The sequence below is a fragment of the Papaver somniferum genome, unplaced genomic scaffold, assembly GCF_003573695.1.
Source record: "Papaver somniferum cultivar HN1 unplaced genomic scaffold, ASM357369v1 unplaced-scaffold_119, whole genome shotgun sequence".
NCBI classification, from domain to species: domain Eukaryota; kingdom Viridiplantae; phylum Streptophyta; class Magnoliopsida; order Ranunculales; family Papaveraceae; genus Papaver; species Papaver somniferum.
Window position 1 is genome coordinate 2,888,014 of NW_020620936.1, and position 18,650 is coordinate 2,906,663.

An 18,650-nucleotide genomic window follows, 5' to 3' on the forward strand; every position below is an offset into this window, starting at 1 on the left:
ACATGCATTTAATATATAAGTAGTACAACTTTGAAGCTTCTATGAATGTTGCTGAAGGGATCAAGAGAAAATCTAAGGCATAACAACACAAGAATGCTCCTCCGACGTCTCATCCTCCAAAAGCACCAAGGAAGGACAACCAGACTAGAAACGTGCAACCACCAGTTCAGCATCGACAGAACGATCAGGAAGCGCCTAACTTCCTTTTCCCATTGAAGAAGTGATCGAACTATTAGAAGTATGGATTCAAGATGGTGCAATCAAATTACCTCCCGTCAAAAGGAACCAACTAAGGAACAAATGGAAAATGCACGCTACTGCTATTTCCATAGGTATGTCAGTCATCCAACAAGTGATTGCAGAACTTTGAAGCGCATATTCAAAGAAAAGGTTGAATCAGGGGAACTGGGGACTGGAGGAGTACACAAGAATCCTCTCCCGATCAGAACATTTGCACTCTCCGAGCAGCCGGTCAAGGAAGCAGTTCAATCGTTAATTGAGCATGTCTGCGAGTTGCTGTATTTTTCAAAGGACCAAAGAGGTGACATGTTTGATGCACTGAACCACATTGTGTTAGGGAAACGACTAATAATTCAGGGGACACTCCCTGAACCTTCATCAACAGACAAAGAGATGTATGACTGGGTACTTCTCACTATAGTCCATCTCAAAGGAAATGAATTCAAGCGAGCGTTGGTCGACGTTGGCACTACTGTTAACATTATCCCCTTGAAAACCCTCAGAGCTGCTGGCATCACTCGACAAGAAGCAACTCATGCTCCTATCTCAGTTAGAGACCATGAAGGAATCTCCAGGGATGCTTACGGTTACATCATTCTCAAGATCAGAAATGATTCAACCTGGACAGAAACTAAATTCTTCATAATTAAAGAGGATCTGGGATATGATATGATTCTTGGGCGAGCATGGATTCATGATAGAAAAGTTTATGCGATATCTTCATCTTCAGTCGCACAATTCTCCGTTGAAGAAAGCTCTGACTTGGAAGATGATCAACCGTTTGATCATTTGGGAAAATTCGAGGCCTTGATGGAACTCACACAAAAACCTGGGGAGAGCGCCCACGAATTTTTCAGAAGGTTTCTCACTCAGGCAAGTCTTATTCCCCCTGATGCATATGTATTAACAACTTTCAAATATTCTACCCTAGTCCGGGGACTCAGTTCTGCTCAAAACCTAGCTATCACCAAACGCTATGAGTGGTTAGTCTCACCTCATCAGTACTTCACCAAATGGTTAGACGCGGAACCTCTCCAAATCCATCATCTCACTAACACGGTCATTGATAGGATAATTACAGAGTTTCACGATCAATATCCTAAATATTCTCCTTTGCACGAGTTTCCACATGTGCCGCAGAATTAGAAAGCTCCACCAACATGGAATCCCACTATACGAGGAATTCTGAACCAGCAGAAGATATTCAAGGCACGTGAAACCAAGCCTAACAAATTTCATGAAGGAGATTTGGTTCTTAAGGCAACCAGACGCAATTTACATTCCAGAAAGAGTTCTAACTGGGAAGGACCTTTTATGATTGCTAAGTCAGTTTCTGGAGGATATTACAAGTTGGATGACATTAAGGGAAAGACAAGTATACCAGTGATTCATGAGAATTGGCTCAGGATTTTTGACGCATGAAGCATTCAACATTGGGTGTTTTATGTCCAAGAGAAACGCTCGAAACATCTGACATTTGCATCTTAGGATTTTCTTTTACCTGTATTTTCAATTCCTCCAAAACATTTGCAATACTTGCATCCAGTATTTGAAATTCAACAATTTATCAAAAATTCTTTTATTTAATAAAAATCTCTACCAAATCTGAAATCCAAAAGAAAATACTCAGTTACTCATAAATTCAAAACCAACCAAAGAATCAAAACCAAAATAAAATCTCACATCTCTCAGAAGTTAAATGTTCAGGATATTATGGAAAGAAAACTAAAGAAAGCCATCAGCATTCTCCAAGACTTGCAAAGACGCTTTCTCTGACTCCAGATTTTTGGTCAACTCAGCAATATTGGTCATTTTCTCCATCACGACATCACTAGTAAAATGGATATTCTTCACCATTGCATCCTTGATGGTGTTGATCTTCTGACGAAGCCACTTCAAGTTAAATCCAAGTCTCTCAGAATTCTCCAAGTTGTACTCCCAATCAAAGAATACATCTCGAGTAACAGTATTTCTGGCCCTGGTTCGTATATCATCTATAACACACAATATGTTTCCTAATTGCATTGTCAAGAAGTAGCTACGTTCAGAATCTTTTGTAACGAGAATATGTCCATACATCTTCCACAAATTCTCATACATGCTGGCATACCCAGTGGGAACACTTAATCCACCAACAAATACATGATACGAGAGTGAAGCACCGAATGGAGGCTCACAAATAATCGTTGCATTGGGATATTCGTGTATTAATACACGATTCTCAACTACTGGAGCTTCCTCTATTTTCAGTGCAACATCTTCTTCTGGGACAGTCTCTTCTGTTCTTGGCTCGGTTTTAACAGCAACTGGAGTTTCAGTTTCCTCCATGGCTTCAACAACGATATTATCATAACCTAGAGGTGTAGAGCTGGTGATGCCACTGATTTGATTCACCACATTGCTCGAATCATCAACATTGGTTCTGTTGTCCTCAACTGCAGTATTCGGTGCCTAATACGAAGATTACATGAGATTAAAAGGTTTCAAGCATAAGGACCAAAGGAAATCATAAAGTCCAGCATGTAAGTGAACTAATAATATCTAAGTTCTTCATTATGCATCCAAGGCATGAGCAAATGGTGTGGAAGTCATGAAACACATTTTTCAGTAAGTCCGACTGAAGGGATTTTATACTTCCTTGTATGAGATGACGAACTGGGAGCAATCGGTAAAGAATATAAGGTTGAGTCATATACCGTTCTCTTTGTATGGATGTTTTCTATAACATATCAAAATTTCATAGTAATCGGATAAATTAGTAAGGAGTTCTAGCCAAAATATTGGACTACATGCCAGCTGAAAAATTCCTGAAAGTCTCCTGGAAGTTTACTGTTTCGCTGATTTCGGCCCCTAAACATGCTCAAAACTCTAAAAGCTTCTTTTGAAAATCTTTTAAATTTTCTGGGAATAAGGATACATGGGAAGATCGCGAAAATCTGACATCGGATGAATATTTTATGGCGTTTTTGCTAAAAGGCTGAGTTCTGAATTTTCTGGTAACATATTTCGCTAAAGTTTCTTCATTCATTCATGCGAATTTTCATTCAATCAACCTCGAATCAGAAATATTACACTTCTATGAAGATAATACAAAATGGATACTTACTTGAAGAGTCTCCAAGTCGTTCGAAAGGTTAACAGGGTCGGCATCAACATTGGGAGCACCATTATTTCCATTTAGTCGCAACTCTTGAGGATTCTATTTCTCACTACCATTCAAAGACGAATGAGTAGCATGACCATGTTGTCTTTCCACAACAATCTCCTCCTGGATCCATCAATAATAATTATCATTATTTCATTCAAGGAAATGCCGAAATCACTTACATGAAAGGATACTCACATCAACCTATCAATCAATGCTGGATTCTTGAATTGTTCGTATGGAGGAAAGATGAAGATCGTCAATAACCGATGAAGCAAAATTCTGAAACAAATTAACAACATTCTTTTGGGATCCTAATTACATGGATGAGAAAATCGCAACGATAAGGGAGATACTAACAACTCACCAAAGAAGCGGCTGGAGACTACATATTATTCGCTATCATTCTGTAACTCATCCTTCTCCTGCTTTCTCCACCCTGGACTGTCTTTCCATTCAGAGAAGTCTACATGAATTCGAGGCCTCACAGCACAGACGCCCTATAATGAGTTAATCGAAACAGTTAAAGGTGCGATTATCATTCTTTTACAAAAAAATCATAAGAAAATATATACCTGTGAAGATTCTGGAGATATTTTTGTTTTATCACCACTAGAAAGAGGTTTCAACCGTGGGCGATGCAAGAGTGATTCAGCAGAAGGAAACACTCGTGTCGGAGATTTGACGTCCGTCACAAAATTATACAAGCGTTCAAGTTGTTGATTCCAGAATGCTGCATAACCTGGAGTTACGTAAATGTCCCGGTCGGTAAAAGAAGACACATAATAATTCCCTTCCACATGTGTATTATCTAAATGATCCTTCAAATATTTAAGCTATGGTTTATTCATTTGATGACTTGGAGTACATTGATCGAGACCCATTTGTCGAGATGCTCTGTCGATATTATATTCTTCCACCTGGAATTCTCCTTCCATCACTGACACTATATAATCAGGAGTGCAACTCAGCATAAAGGATTTCTCTCCATCACTCAACTCAGTGCCAGACTTCAAAGTGATGATCTCTTTAGTATCATTAAAAGTAATCAATTGCGAGAAGAAAGGAGGAACTGTCGTCCAGGGACGGCAGTTGAACTCAATCCTAGCACTATTCTTCTCAAGGATGACATGATGGGTATCCACATTGGGTCCTTGCAAGACACTACGGAGAGTTGGAGCATATTTCTCAAGGTGCTCCCACATTAAGGCTTGGAGGAATGCGGTATTAGCATATGTCTCAACCTTCATGAAACCATTGGAAACACTGGAATCCATGACTAAAGAATCCGAGTTAGCAAACAGTGAACCCAAAAAAAAAACTACCAATAGGAAGTTTCTCACCTTTAGCCATTTTTATAGAAAAAGGGATCACAAACGGCTTCAATAAATGTCCACTGTCTTCAAGAATGTCTCTGGAGAGCCACAAACATAAGAAAGAATCAATGTTCAAAGTATCAGGTTCTTCAGGAATCACGTCTTTCGGCCATCAGTGTTTCAACCATCGAGCATAGCAAACTATGGGAGACTTGTTGAGTTCTTGCATTTTGGCTTCTAGAATGCCAGATATTGCATTTTCCTCCGTTGAGAGCTATTCAGGGAAATTACCAGTAACTGGGAGATGCAATAAAGAGACTACATCCTTCAAGGTGACAGTGAATTCTCCCCATATGCATATGAATGTGTGAGTAGGAATGCACCAACGGGAAAGCAGAGCCACCATACCTGGTATGTCGTGATTGATCACTAAATCCCCAGTTGCTTGAATAGCTCGTGTCACTTGTGCACGATCCAACATAGTTCTTACATGACTATAGCCCAACATATGACATGCACATCCGGAGAAGTGCGCCAGAGGTTTTCGAGAAAGTATGAGTTCCACGTGAGAACCCAAATAGTGCTTCCCACTCAAACAGAACCTGATTACCGCCTGAGGAGTTACCAGCTTATTTTGAGTAGTGCTTCTAGGATTTATGAGCAACCGGAATGCGAAACCTGAAGGACGCTTTTCGGGTTTGTATTGAAACACGAAGAATTCGTCATTAGCATTTGGGATGTTCTTGGTTTTATCCTCCCTTTTCCTAGAAGCCCTAGAATCATCATTTCTGGAAGATACGTCAGCAGAAGCATCCTTTCCGGAGGAATCCTCTCTAGAAGCATCCTCTCCAGAAGAGTCCTCTCTGGAACCATCATCTCTAGAAGACTCTTCCCTAGAAGCATCTTCAGAAGCGATGTTCTGATGATCAGTCATCTTTAAAAAGTCGTTATGATATCCACACATAAATTTCATCAGTGGAATTAAAGCGAAGGAATAATCATGATGCTCACATCAGCTTCTACAAAAATGGTAATCCTCAACTCTTACCTATTTACGATTTCACGAACTTGGTGATAACATCGTAAAACTCTGAAAACTTGTTCGTTTCTTCAAACCTGCAAGGACGAGCAAAATTTAAAGTCAAACACATTACTTTTCATGAAACCATGAATGATTCATATAACCTTCCATATGAACATTCGCTGATTTTTACGTGTGCATGCACCATAAAATCATCAAACTCATACATGCACTACAAGTCAACGAACTCACCAAATATTGTTTGCTCTTAACAATTTTCCATAAATCAAAGTTTGATTTTTCTTTTTAAACAAAAACGTGAACATATCACGTAATTTAAAAAAAAAATCCGGATTTACCTGGTCGGCGCCGGTCGGAATTTGGCCGACGGTAGATGGTGACGGTCGGCGGCGACTGATTTCAGGTGGAAATCCTCTTCCCCTGCTGTTACTCGCGTGAGAATGGTGAAGGGAGGGAGCTGCTTGGTCGATCAAAAAATAAAAAGAATTTTAGGGCTTTCTCCCTTTTATATCAAATTTATTTCCAAAACCTAATAAAACATGGGTTTCCTTTTTTTGACTCGGGCCTATAGATCCTAAATCGACCAAAACTGGACTTTTGACTGACCAAATCAGCGATGCTTCATCTCTCTGTGTTCACGAAATCACACTCTATCACACTATCAGGGTCCTCATCCGAACATTTGCTCGTGCATGACACCATTGGAGAAAATCGAGGATTCTGAAAATACCTTTGTACGACTGAGTTCAACCGCTGATCTCGTCGATTGAAAATCACCATTTAATGCTTACTGCGGAACATGACTGTCCCTCACTAAGCAGGGGACTTAATGTAGCTGAGCGTTCGATGCCTCGCATTTCATCATGACCTCTATGTAGAATAACATAATTGGGAGGTTCTCCACAAGATTGAGAGCATTAACGCCTTCAGGACGTCGGTGATGCTCACTGTGCCTTGACTACATGAGTGAGACCCCCCTCTACATAGAAGAACGATTGGGCGGTTCTCCGTAAGATTGAGAGCAACAATGCCTTCAGGACGTCGGTGACACTCACTGTTCCCCGACTATGTAGAGAGATCGTGTATAAATCCAGGCGGTTCTCCGTAAGATTGAGAGCAATAACGCCTTAAGGACTTCGGCAACACTCGCTGTCTCCTGACTATGCACCTTTCAGAACGGGTATGACGCTTTAACTGGCTAATATCCCTTCTGCAATGGATTAATTCTACCGTGACATCCACCACTGAATTCCTAGAAGATAATCTATTTTATTTCATTACTCCGATTTCATGATCGAATCCACGGTTGATCTCATGGAATGGTAATAGATGATCTCATTACTCCGATTTCATAATCGAATCCACGGCTGATCTCATGGGATGGTAATAACTACTTTCATTACTCAGATTCTACGGTCGAATCCATGATCCCATGGAATGGTAATACTCGTTTTATTATTCTGAATTCATGGTCGAATCCACGAGATCCTATGGATTGATAACAATAAACTACTCACTTCTATTGCTCAATTTCATGAATCATTCTCCACTGAATTTCATAAATTAATAATAACTACTCAGCAATCGGGCATCTGGACTATCACTGAGTAAGTCCCATCTAATGGTGCAAGTGTACTCAACAATGATGCACGAACGAGCACCCAATTGTGCGAACGAGCATCCAAAAATATGGACAAACGAGGAATCCCGCACAAAACAGGAGAGAGAAAATAATAACATTAAAATAATGGAGAAGCGCCCATGGGCCGGGCCCACCGGCTGGCTCCCATGCTTCCTCCATTATTTTTCCTTATTTTTCATAAACTCATGAAGACTCCTCCATTCTAACAACTTTCCTTGTTTGAGAAAAACTCATGGTTTCTCCATATTTTCATGGTTTCATGAAAAATAATAATATAAAATAGAAAAAGGTGTTGCGGGACCGGGCAACTTAGCCAGCCGGCCATGCCCTACCCATGGCCGGCCCCACACCTTGCAATCCCCAATCTTTCATGAATTGTTATTTCTCTCATCTCATGAAGCTTCTCTGTTTCAGCAAAATCATGGTTTCCCCATATTTTCTCAAAGATTGCGCAAACCACAAAAAGGCCCAAAGTCAACATGGTCACATGACCGACTAGGCTACTCACGAAAATATATTAAAATATATTATTTTAATTAAACGGGCATACTTGCTCATTCGAGAAAAATCGAGAATTTCAGTCAAAGATCGAACTCTTCTGAAAATCCAAGATATTGCTCAAACGCACATCAAAAAATGCCGAAACTCTCAGGACTGAGACACGGAAATTATGGTGACATGAGCATGCTCCCTTGACCGACCAAGGGTGGCTATAAGGCTTGCAACGATCCAGTCCCACACGTTTTCACAATTTTGACCTAATTTGCGCAATTGCTCATATTGGGTCCAAACTCTTCCCAACCAACTTGAGATTTGCTCAGTCGACCATCAGCTGGTCCCATACCCTCAAGGGACGGTTTCATGCCATCTTGGTCGGTCCCTCACTTTTCCATAATTAGGTTTTATCGTCTAATGCTCAATCGGGCACTATTTCAATAAATGCCGAAACCGACATTTAATCGTCATTCCTTCACCAACCTGTCAACTTAGGACCCTGGTGTATGCTATCTTGAGCAATTGGGAATTACATGTGTATGTATCCCCATATGGTCGGTCCCTCCTTCGCTCATGACCTATTTTCAGCAATTCGTCAATTAATGAGCAATTGATCAAAAATTAGGGTTTTGAACAAACGCTCCACGAATCATCATTATGAGCAAGTTCAAACACTAGATAAACTTATGTTGATCCAACAAACAACATGCAGATTAATTGTATAATATTCGGTAGCCTACCAATATTTTAATTAATATTTTATTGAGTTACGCACCAATAAGTAATTCGTCGAATTGAGCAATGCTTGCTCAATTGCTCGAATATTGATCCAACTATCATTATTCAGTAATTTATCAGTAATTCGTCGCTCGAATATTGATCCAACTATCAACATTCAGTAATTTGTTGAATTGAGAAATACTTGCTCAATCACCCAACTATCAATATTCAGTAATTCGCAATACTTGCTCAATTGCTCGAATATTGATTCGAACATCGATACCCAGTAATTCGTCGAGCAATACTTGCTCAATTACTCGAATGTTCTATCGAGAAATTCGTCATTTATGCTCAATTCAACAAGACCTAGACTTATTGTCTAATCAGTCAACACGACTAATCAAATACACATATGTCACACAGACTCCACAATTCGTGAGACATCAATCACGTCACATGGGGGATATCAATTAGGGTTTTTGGTATGGAGGCCTACGACACGTGGATTCATCCACGATGAGAATGTGAGTAAGTCGTGTAACGGTTGAAGGAGTTAGCAAAGTAGTGGGTGGACGGTTAATTAAGTCTCCGCACGACCTGGAACTGGTTTCACCACGATCTTCCACTTTCCCACTCCTTCAGTCAAGAAACCGTCACACTTACAGGGATCAGGGTGTTTATCATTTTTTCAATATAAATAAGTCCCAATAGAGGACAAAGGATTATTATCATCATCGATATTCGTTTACACAAACTCGATTAAAAAAAACTTATTCAAAGAACTCAACATTCGGCAGTTCATCAATTTGCAGAAACCTTCAACACATCCACAATCCTTGATCATCATTGATCCCCCACAATTCTCAACTTCCCTCCTACAGATCAACCCATCTCCCTCTTTGTGACCGAAATGACTCTGGAACGACCATTGACTTGGTTTAGGACGGAGTCCAAAGATTGATCTCTCGAATCTAAGCACTCCCTTTGCAGTGCATCTGTGTAAGGTTAAGCAGTTTGCTCGGTTGAGGAGTCTCGAAAACACGCTCGTCTCTTCACTTTCCTGAAAAACCAGCAAACCGTTTTTCCCCATCCACACCTCCTCAAAGATTGAAAATAATTCTCAATATATACAGAATCTTGAGGACAAAGTAAATGCTAGTCTTTCTCGAACGGAAATTTTAGAGAAAGATCGTAATGCTGCTCTTGAGAAAGTCTACTTGTTGGAAAAGAAACTTGCTGAATCTGAAGCAAGGATTAACTCTCAACAAGTAAGTTTTAAATAAAAAGAAGGTGTATATCTCTCTCGAGAAAAATATCTTGAGGCTGATCTAGCTAGTGTTCTTGATAAAATCAAGACGTTGGAAGAAGAAAATTTGGACCTTAAAAAGTTCAATGTTAGCTCAAACAATTTAACCTCAATGTTAGAAGCAAGTAGAAATCATTGTGATACACGAGGATTGGGATATAAGGGAATAGATGCTTCAAATATTAGCAAAGAGGTAAAATTTGTTAAAGCTACAAATTCTTCTCAACCAAAGGTTTCCACTGTTGTCAAAAATGCTCCTATTTCTTGTAAAGAAGTAAAGCCTGTCATGCCTAAGAATCATGTTCAACCAGTCTCTTCAAGTACAACCATCAAAGAGAGCACTCCTGCTAATGTCAAGAAATCAACAACATCGAACAAAGATAAGAAGAAGAAGAAGAAAACTCGTCGAGCTCCAATGCAAGAGGATCCACATAAAGGTAACATTAAAACTCATACTTCGTATGTTACTAAGCATTGTTGGTATTGTGGTAATAAAGGACATGTTGAATGGTGATGCAAGATTCGTAAGATAGAAGATACACTTTCTTTTGTATCAAACGAATTGGATAAAATTGCTCCCCAAAGGATCTCAGATCGATATTGTCCAAAGTTTACGCAAAAGAACTATTATAATGATAGATCATGTTTTTCCCATCGCTCGACAAGGACATCTCATAAAAGACCCTATTATAGAAAAAGAGATGACTGTGTAGATGGTGGATTTTCGACAAAGGTCAAAATTATAAAATCATGATACTGCATGTTTCTGACCCGGCTTCAGGAACGCATGTGAGGATTCATATTTTATGACCCGTGAACCGTTTTCACAATCTCTGATCGACTACCTCTCAAGCCATGATGAATATGATTCTCGAAAGGCCTCACACCTGCTGAGCGTTCGATGCTACGCATTTCATTGTACCCTCTATGTAGAATAACGATTGGGCGGTCCTCCATACATAATTTTTTGTTGAGACGGATTAACGCCTTCAGGACGTCAGCGATACTCGTTGTTCCCTGACTACATAGAGATTTGCTTCTATATAGAAGAATGATTGGGAGGTCCTCCATACATAATTGTTTGTTGAGCGGGCTTAACGCCTTCAGGACGTCGGAGACACTAGTTGTTCCCTGACTATGTAGAGAGACCGTGTATAAATTTAGGCGGCTCTCCATACATGATTGTTGAGAGGGATAAACGCCTTCAAGACGTCAACAACGCTGCACGTTGTTCCCTGACTATGCACCTTTCAGAAAGAGTATGATGCTTCAACTATCTCATATCTCGATTCTACAATAGATTAATTCTACCGTGAAATTCACCGACTGAATTCCTTGAAAATAATCTATTTTATCTCATTACTCCGTTCAACGACTAATCCCCGGCTGATCCCATGGATTAGTAATGGATAACCACTTTATCTCATTATTTTAATATTCTCAAATTATTTGTCGCATGAGAAAAGTTATTCTAGCTCATTCGAGCAAAAATTGAGAGTTTCAGTCAAGATTAAACTCTTCTGGAAATCCAAAATATTTCTCGAACGATCGTCAGAAAATATCAAAACTCTATGGACTGAGAAGCGGACACCGTGGTGACACGGGCATGCTGCCTTGACCGACCAAGGCCGGCCCTAAGGCTTGCAAGGACCCGATCCCACATATATTCACAATTTTGACCTAATTTGCTAGCAATTGCTCATATTGGGTCCAAACTTTCTCCAACCAACTTGGGACTCACTCAAACGACTGGCAACTGGTTCCACAACCACCAAGGGCTGGTCCCATGCCCTTTTGGTCGGTCCCCCACCTATCCACAATTAGGTTTTACTACCTAACGCTCGCTCGAGCACTATTCAAATAAATTATCAATACTAGCATTTGATAATTGTTTCACCAGTTGGTCAGCAAAGGACCCTGGAGCACGCTCACTCGAGCACATGGGAACCACATGGTCGCACATCATCCCATGTGCTCAGTCCCTCCTTTACTCAATAGCCTATTTTCAGTAGTTCATCAATTGACGAACAATTGATCGAAAATTAGGGTTTCGAACAAACGCTCGGTGAATCACAATTCTGAGCTGTTCAAACACTAATAATTTTATGATTGATCCAACAATCAACACCTAAATTAATTATATAATATTCGGTCTAACTACCAATATTTTAATTAATTATTATTTGGTCACACTACCAGTAATTCATCGAATGAGCAATACTCGCTCATCTGCTCGAATATTGATCCAACTATCAATATTCAGTAACTTACAACAATACTTGCTCAAATGATTGAATATTAATTAAACCTTAAATATTCAGTAATTTATCTAATGAGCAATACTTTGCTCAGATACTTGATTCAAATACTAATATTCAGTAATTTATCGATAAATTGCTCAATATTTGCTAAGACTATCAGCATTTATTCGAGAACTACGTCCTAGTAGACGCTCGATCCATGAATCATAGAGCATCCGACTATCATGATCCACTGAACAAACTTAGACCCATCATTTAATCAAATCAAATGACTGACTAGTCAAATCCACGTTCGTGAGACAATCAATCACGTCACATAGGGGATATCAATTAGGGTTTTGGTCTGGAGGCCTACAGCATGTGTGTTCATCCACGATGAGAAATGTGAGTAAGTCATTCAAGCAGTTGAAGGAGTTAGCAAAGTAATGGGTGGACAATCAACCAACCCTCTCACTTACGAGAAACAGGTGAAACCACGATTTCCCACTTTTCCACTCTTTCACTCGAGCAACCGTCACACTTACTGGAGATCAATGTTTTTACACTTTCCGACAATATAAATAAGTCTCTGAGTCCATGATTGAACAACAACGAAAAACACACAGAAATACAGTAAATCCACGAGATATATTGAACAGACAATCCATTGTCTAACCAAGAAATCATCGTGTGAGAAACACTCTTTCAATCACTCAGACTTATTCATCATTTTTGGAAACCTACAACACATGCACATATTACCATTGATCTCACACACTTCTCAGATTACCTCTTACAAATCAACCCTCTTTCCTCTTTGTGACTGAATTGACTCTGGAACGGCCATTGACTTGGTTTAGGTCCGAGTCCTACAGATTGATCTCTCGAACTTAAAAGCACTCTCGTGCTGTTTGAGGTTAGGTAGTTTGCTTGGTTGAGGAGTCTTCGATCACTCGATCGTCTCTTCATTCCCTAAAAAACCAGCGAACCGTTTTTCCCCATCAACAGATTGGCAACCACAGTGGGAGATTAATCTCTCGGTTAGAATCTCAAACTTTCACAAAATGGTTGATCTTAGGTAAGGTTCAGTTACAAATCCTAACACAAACAACGCTAGCACTAGCAACAATGGTGGTACTCTAGAAACCACTCCCGCTTCCAACACCGGTGCTGTTGATACCACTCCTCCAAAAACCAACATTGGAAGCAATCCTCTCTTCGGACGATCTCCCGAAGAAATCATAGAAAATCCACATACCATAGGTGATCTCATGAAGGTGCAAGAAACTTTTGCTAAGAATCAAATTGACATGGATAAAACTCAGAAGGAGCTGTGAAATTACCTCAAAACTCTCACTGAAAAGATGTCATGGAAGACTCAGGAGAAAGGAAAAGATAAAGAAGCATATCCAACTGCTGATCCTGAAGTTGTTCCAGTCTGCGCAGTTGATGATGATGAAGTCCACAAAGCTACGGAAAACTCACCAATAAAAGAGCCTTCCGTTTTCATCACTCGTGAAGATCTGGAACGTTTTATGGAGGATCGAGGAAAAGACGAGACACCATCGGTTCAACGTCATCAACCTCCGTATCCTGCTACTACACAATGAATTCCTCTCCCAAAGGGATACACCTCTCCAATGTTAACATTGTAAAATGAAACTGGGAACGCTCGAGAACATGTCTCTCGATTCCTAGAAGCACTAGGTGAGAACGAACACAATCATGTCGTCCGTCTGAAGGAATTCTCGAAATCTCTGACAAGCCGAGCATACACCTGGTATAACAACATTACACCTGGGAGCATCGCTAGTTGGGGAGAAATGGTTAATTCCTTCTACAGGAAATACTTCTTCGTATCAGAGCATATTACTCTCTCCGACTTAGGAAGAATGTCTCAGAAGAGCAATGAACATTCGAACGATTATGTGAAAAGGTTCAGAGTCCAAGCTTTGGATTCTCATGACCCGAATGTCACTGAACAACAACTGGTGGACTTGTGCATCAACAGAATGATCCCGGTCTACACAGCCTTGCTGGAAATTCTCTGGTTCCATATTTTCTTAGAGCTTCATGAAGCAGCCAAACGATCAGCGACTAGTGCACCTGCTTTACTGGAAAGAACAAAGTCTGCAAGGCGGAGAAACCTCGAAGCAGACGACGCATAGTCAACAATCAGTACAATATCCATCATTTAACAAACGTTGTTTCCGAAAGGAATGAAAGGAAAGCCGAGACACAACATCAGAGCGCTTCTCCAAAATCCCAGGCTCCTCTGAAGGCGCGAGGAAAAGATAATCGATCCTGAAATGCACAAACCTCGACCCGACATCAACGAACGGGGAAATGATCAGACAGACTCAAACTTCTATCTTCTCATGAAGGAGTGATCGAGTTACTGGAATTCTGGATTCAAGATGGTGCAATCATATTATCGTTCATCAGGAGAGAGCCAACTGAAGAAGAAATGGAGAATCCCAGGTACTGCCTTCAAAGGTTCATTGATCATCCAACAAGTAAGTGCAATATTTTGAAGTACATATTCAAAGATAAGGTTGATCCACAATAGCTTCAACTGGGGACTGAAGGAGTACACAAGAATCATCACCCAATCAAAACCTTTACACTCTCTGAACAACCAGTCAAAGAAGCAGTACAATAATTGATCGAGCATATCTGTGAAATTGCTATATCTGTCTAAGGCACAAAGGAAAGACATGTTCATAGCATCGAATTACATTGTGCGGGACTTGATATTATTGGACAAGATTCAAGACATAATAAGTCATTACAACCTGATGTGACTCCATGAAATGTTATCAACGAAATCTCTCTACATCACAATCCCCTACACGACTAAGGAATTTCCTATCTTCACCAATCACATCCAGAATGGAGACTTGCGCTGTTATCTGCTACAACAACATCGATTCTCTGACGAAGCCACTTCACAGTTCACTGGATGGAGGAGCAAAGACTACCTTCTCGGTCTCTGGGGCAACTCCAACCGTAGTATCATCATCAACAAGTATATTTAGAGGGACTCCATTCATGGTCTCAGCATCAACAAGAATTTCTGGACAAAATTCAATTGTGATCTCGGCATCATTCTCAGGCGCAACATCTAGCTTAATCAACTATCCATTCTCTGAAACATTACTCGATGGATCGTACTTCTCCAATCCCTAATGATTCAAGATGTGTAGACATGATGACATGTTCACATGAAAATCTTCCCAAATCTTGCACGACAAATGGGCACAATCCAAAGTCTTCTACAAGATGTTCTCATCGCCTCTACAAATGAGATACAACATACTTCAGGACATGGGTTTAAAAAACGTACCAATGGGTGACGAATGGGACAATGCTTCCTCAATGAAAGATGTTCGTCTATGTCTCTTCTATAACATACCAAAAGGGAACATCAAGTGGACACGCGGGCAGAAAGATATGACTTCCACACTCATGTTTACGGGATCTGAAAATTTGTACGGGATTACAAGTAATGAATGTGCACGCGTCACTGGTTGCCATAAACATCTCCAAACTGAAGGATTCTTTCTGCATATGATTCCTCAGTTTCTTAGCTTTGAAAATTGGGGTCAATCATCGAATTCCGACGTCGTATGAGGTTCCTACAGCTTCTAGAGCACACAACATGCGGGCAGCAATTCTTATACGGGATTCATAACGTCCACGGTCGATCGATGGCCATCCGGACCTCCCACTAATTCCTTCATCCAGGTACCTCCAAATTCGACCACCTAAGTCTTTACGTCAAGTTTTTTTAGTTGGGCCCTCTATCTAGGTCTTGCCAGAAGAAGGGAAAATGAAAGGAGAGATTTAACAAAATACTAGGGACTGACGATCCACTGATCATGACGATGAGTTTCACAGTCCAAGACTCATGACTTGCACCGAGCTCGCCTATCCTAATACTTCATAAAAATACTTCATTATGCATCCAAAACGCAAGAAAATAGCAAAAGTCACAAAGAAGGCGTTTTACAGCAAGCCTGTCTGAAGTGATTTTACACTGCCCTGTACAAAGCGATAATCTGGGTGCAATTGGTGAGTAATCTGATGTTTAGTAATATACCTTTCTCTTCGTACGGGTATTCTCTACAACATATCAAAATTTCATAATAATTGGATAAAAGCGCAAAGAGATGTGGCCAAAACATTGGACTACATGCTAGCTGAAAATTTTCTGGAAGTCTCTTGGAAGTTTATTGTTTCGCCTATTTCGGGCCCTAAACATGCTTAAAAATCAAAAATATTCTTTTCTAAAGCTTGGAAATTTCCTGGGCATGAAAAAACATGTGTAGATCGCGAAAATCCGACATCGGACGAAGATTCTACAGCGTTTTCATTAAAAGGGCAAGTTCTGAATTTTCTGGTGGCGTGTTTTGGTAAAATTTTCATTCATTCATATGGATCCTCGTTCTTTCATTCACAAATCACCAATCACATACTTCCATGGATAAATATACGATGGGTACTTACTGGATTGGCTCCTAAAGTACTCAAAGGTCCGGAATTTCCAACATCACCATTGGAAACTTCATAGCTTTCATTCGGTTTTGAAATCCAGGGTTTTCTTCTTCACTATCCTCCGAAGACGAATGGGCATCATCAGTTTTCTCTCGTTCCATGGAAATATCCTCCTGGATACATCAACAACAATTAGTGATATTTCATGCAAGGAGTGCTATGAACGATTATACGAAGAGGTACTTACATCGACTTCTTCTTCGACGCTCAGAAATTGTTTGTTTAGCAGCAATGAATTAAAAACCGTCAAGGCTCGATGGAGCAAAGTTTTGAAATGAAGTAACAAACATTGGTTTCATGATCCTAATTGCACGGATAAGAAAAAGTCATGATATAAGAAGCGCTAACAACTCACCAAAGAAACAGCCGGGAACTTTACATTGTTCAATATCATTCTACAATCCTTATTTCTGGATTCTCCACTCCGGAGACTTACTTCTATTTCTGAGTAATCCACATCAATCGGATAAGGACCCATTTGTCGAGCTGCTCTATCGATGTTATATTCCTCCATCAGAGACTTCCCGTGCATTACTGATATTAAGTAACTAGGAGCACCATTTCTTGAAGTTGCATCTGTAGAGATGTCATCTCTGGAAGTATCATCTTTGGAAGTGTCTTTATGGAAGCCAGTCATTCCTGCAAATTTGCTGTGACGTTCATACAACATTCCTACTTCAATATATCATCCATAGATGCGAATTTCATCAAAGCAGTGGAATTAAAGCACAACAAAAATAATAAAGGTGCTCACATCAGCGTCTACAAAAATGGTAACTCTCAACTGTTACCTGTTTACAATTTCACTAACTGTAGTGATTATGACGCAAAATCCCTAGAGTATGTTCATCTCTTGAAACCTGCAGAGATGAATAAAATACATTATTCTAAATCATGACATGATTTTTATAAAACTGTAATCGATTCACGAAACTACTATCATGTGAGCAATTCACATAATTTTCACTCTGTGAACCACTCCCACTAGGTGGACATTTACTGGTTTTTGTGCATACACTAACAAATCACAGAATCCAAACAAATAACATTTTATCAAAAATTGTTTATCTCTAACAATTGCTGAAAATCAAAATTTGATTTCACATAAATTTTATTGTGTGAACATTCACTAGTTTCTCAAAAATTGGACAAACGTCCATTCTACAATTGTGAAAACTCACATACAGATATTATTTCACCATGAATAATTGGCTACTTTCAACAGTTTTTCAAATCAAAACATTGATTTTACAAAAATATATTTTAACGTGAAACTCACGTGAATTTGAAAAATATATACATATTTTTTTTGCTCCCTCACGCGAGCATACGTCTTTGAAATAAGAGTATATTTTAAAAAATTTATGAAAGCTCACATGTCAGAAAATAATTTTTTTATGAAAGCTCATAGACAAAATTTTATTACTGACAGACGCACGTCTATTCAAAAAGAAAAACTTTTCTCTCGTAAGAGCATCCACCTTTGAAACGAGATTTTATTCCCTTTTGTGAAATCTCACATATTTAAAAAATAAAATTTTGGCCTCTGTGAAAGCGCATAGACAAATTTTTAGACTCAGTTCTATTTTGTTTGCTTCTTAAACTAACGAACGGACAAACGTCTGTTCCTAAAACAAGGATTTCTTTTTGGGCTCGGATCGTAAACGCTAAACCGACCAACACTGGACTTCTAACGATCCAAATCAGCAGTGCTTCATATTTATGTGATCACGAGATGACACTTTATCATACTGTTAGGATCCTCACCTAAGAATTTTCCCGCACATGACACCATTGGAGAAAATCGGAGATTCTGAAAATACCTTTGTACGACTGAGTTCAGCTGCTCGTCTCGTAGAAAATCACCATCCAATGCTTACTGCGGCACATGACTGTCCCTCACTAAGCAGGGGACTAAATGTAGATGGTGGATTTTCGACAAAAGTT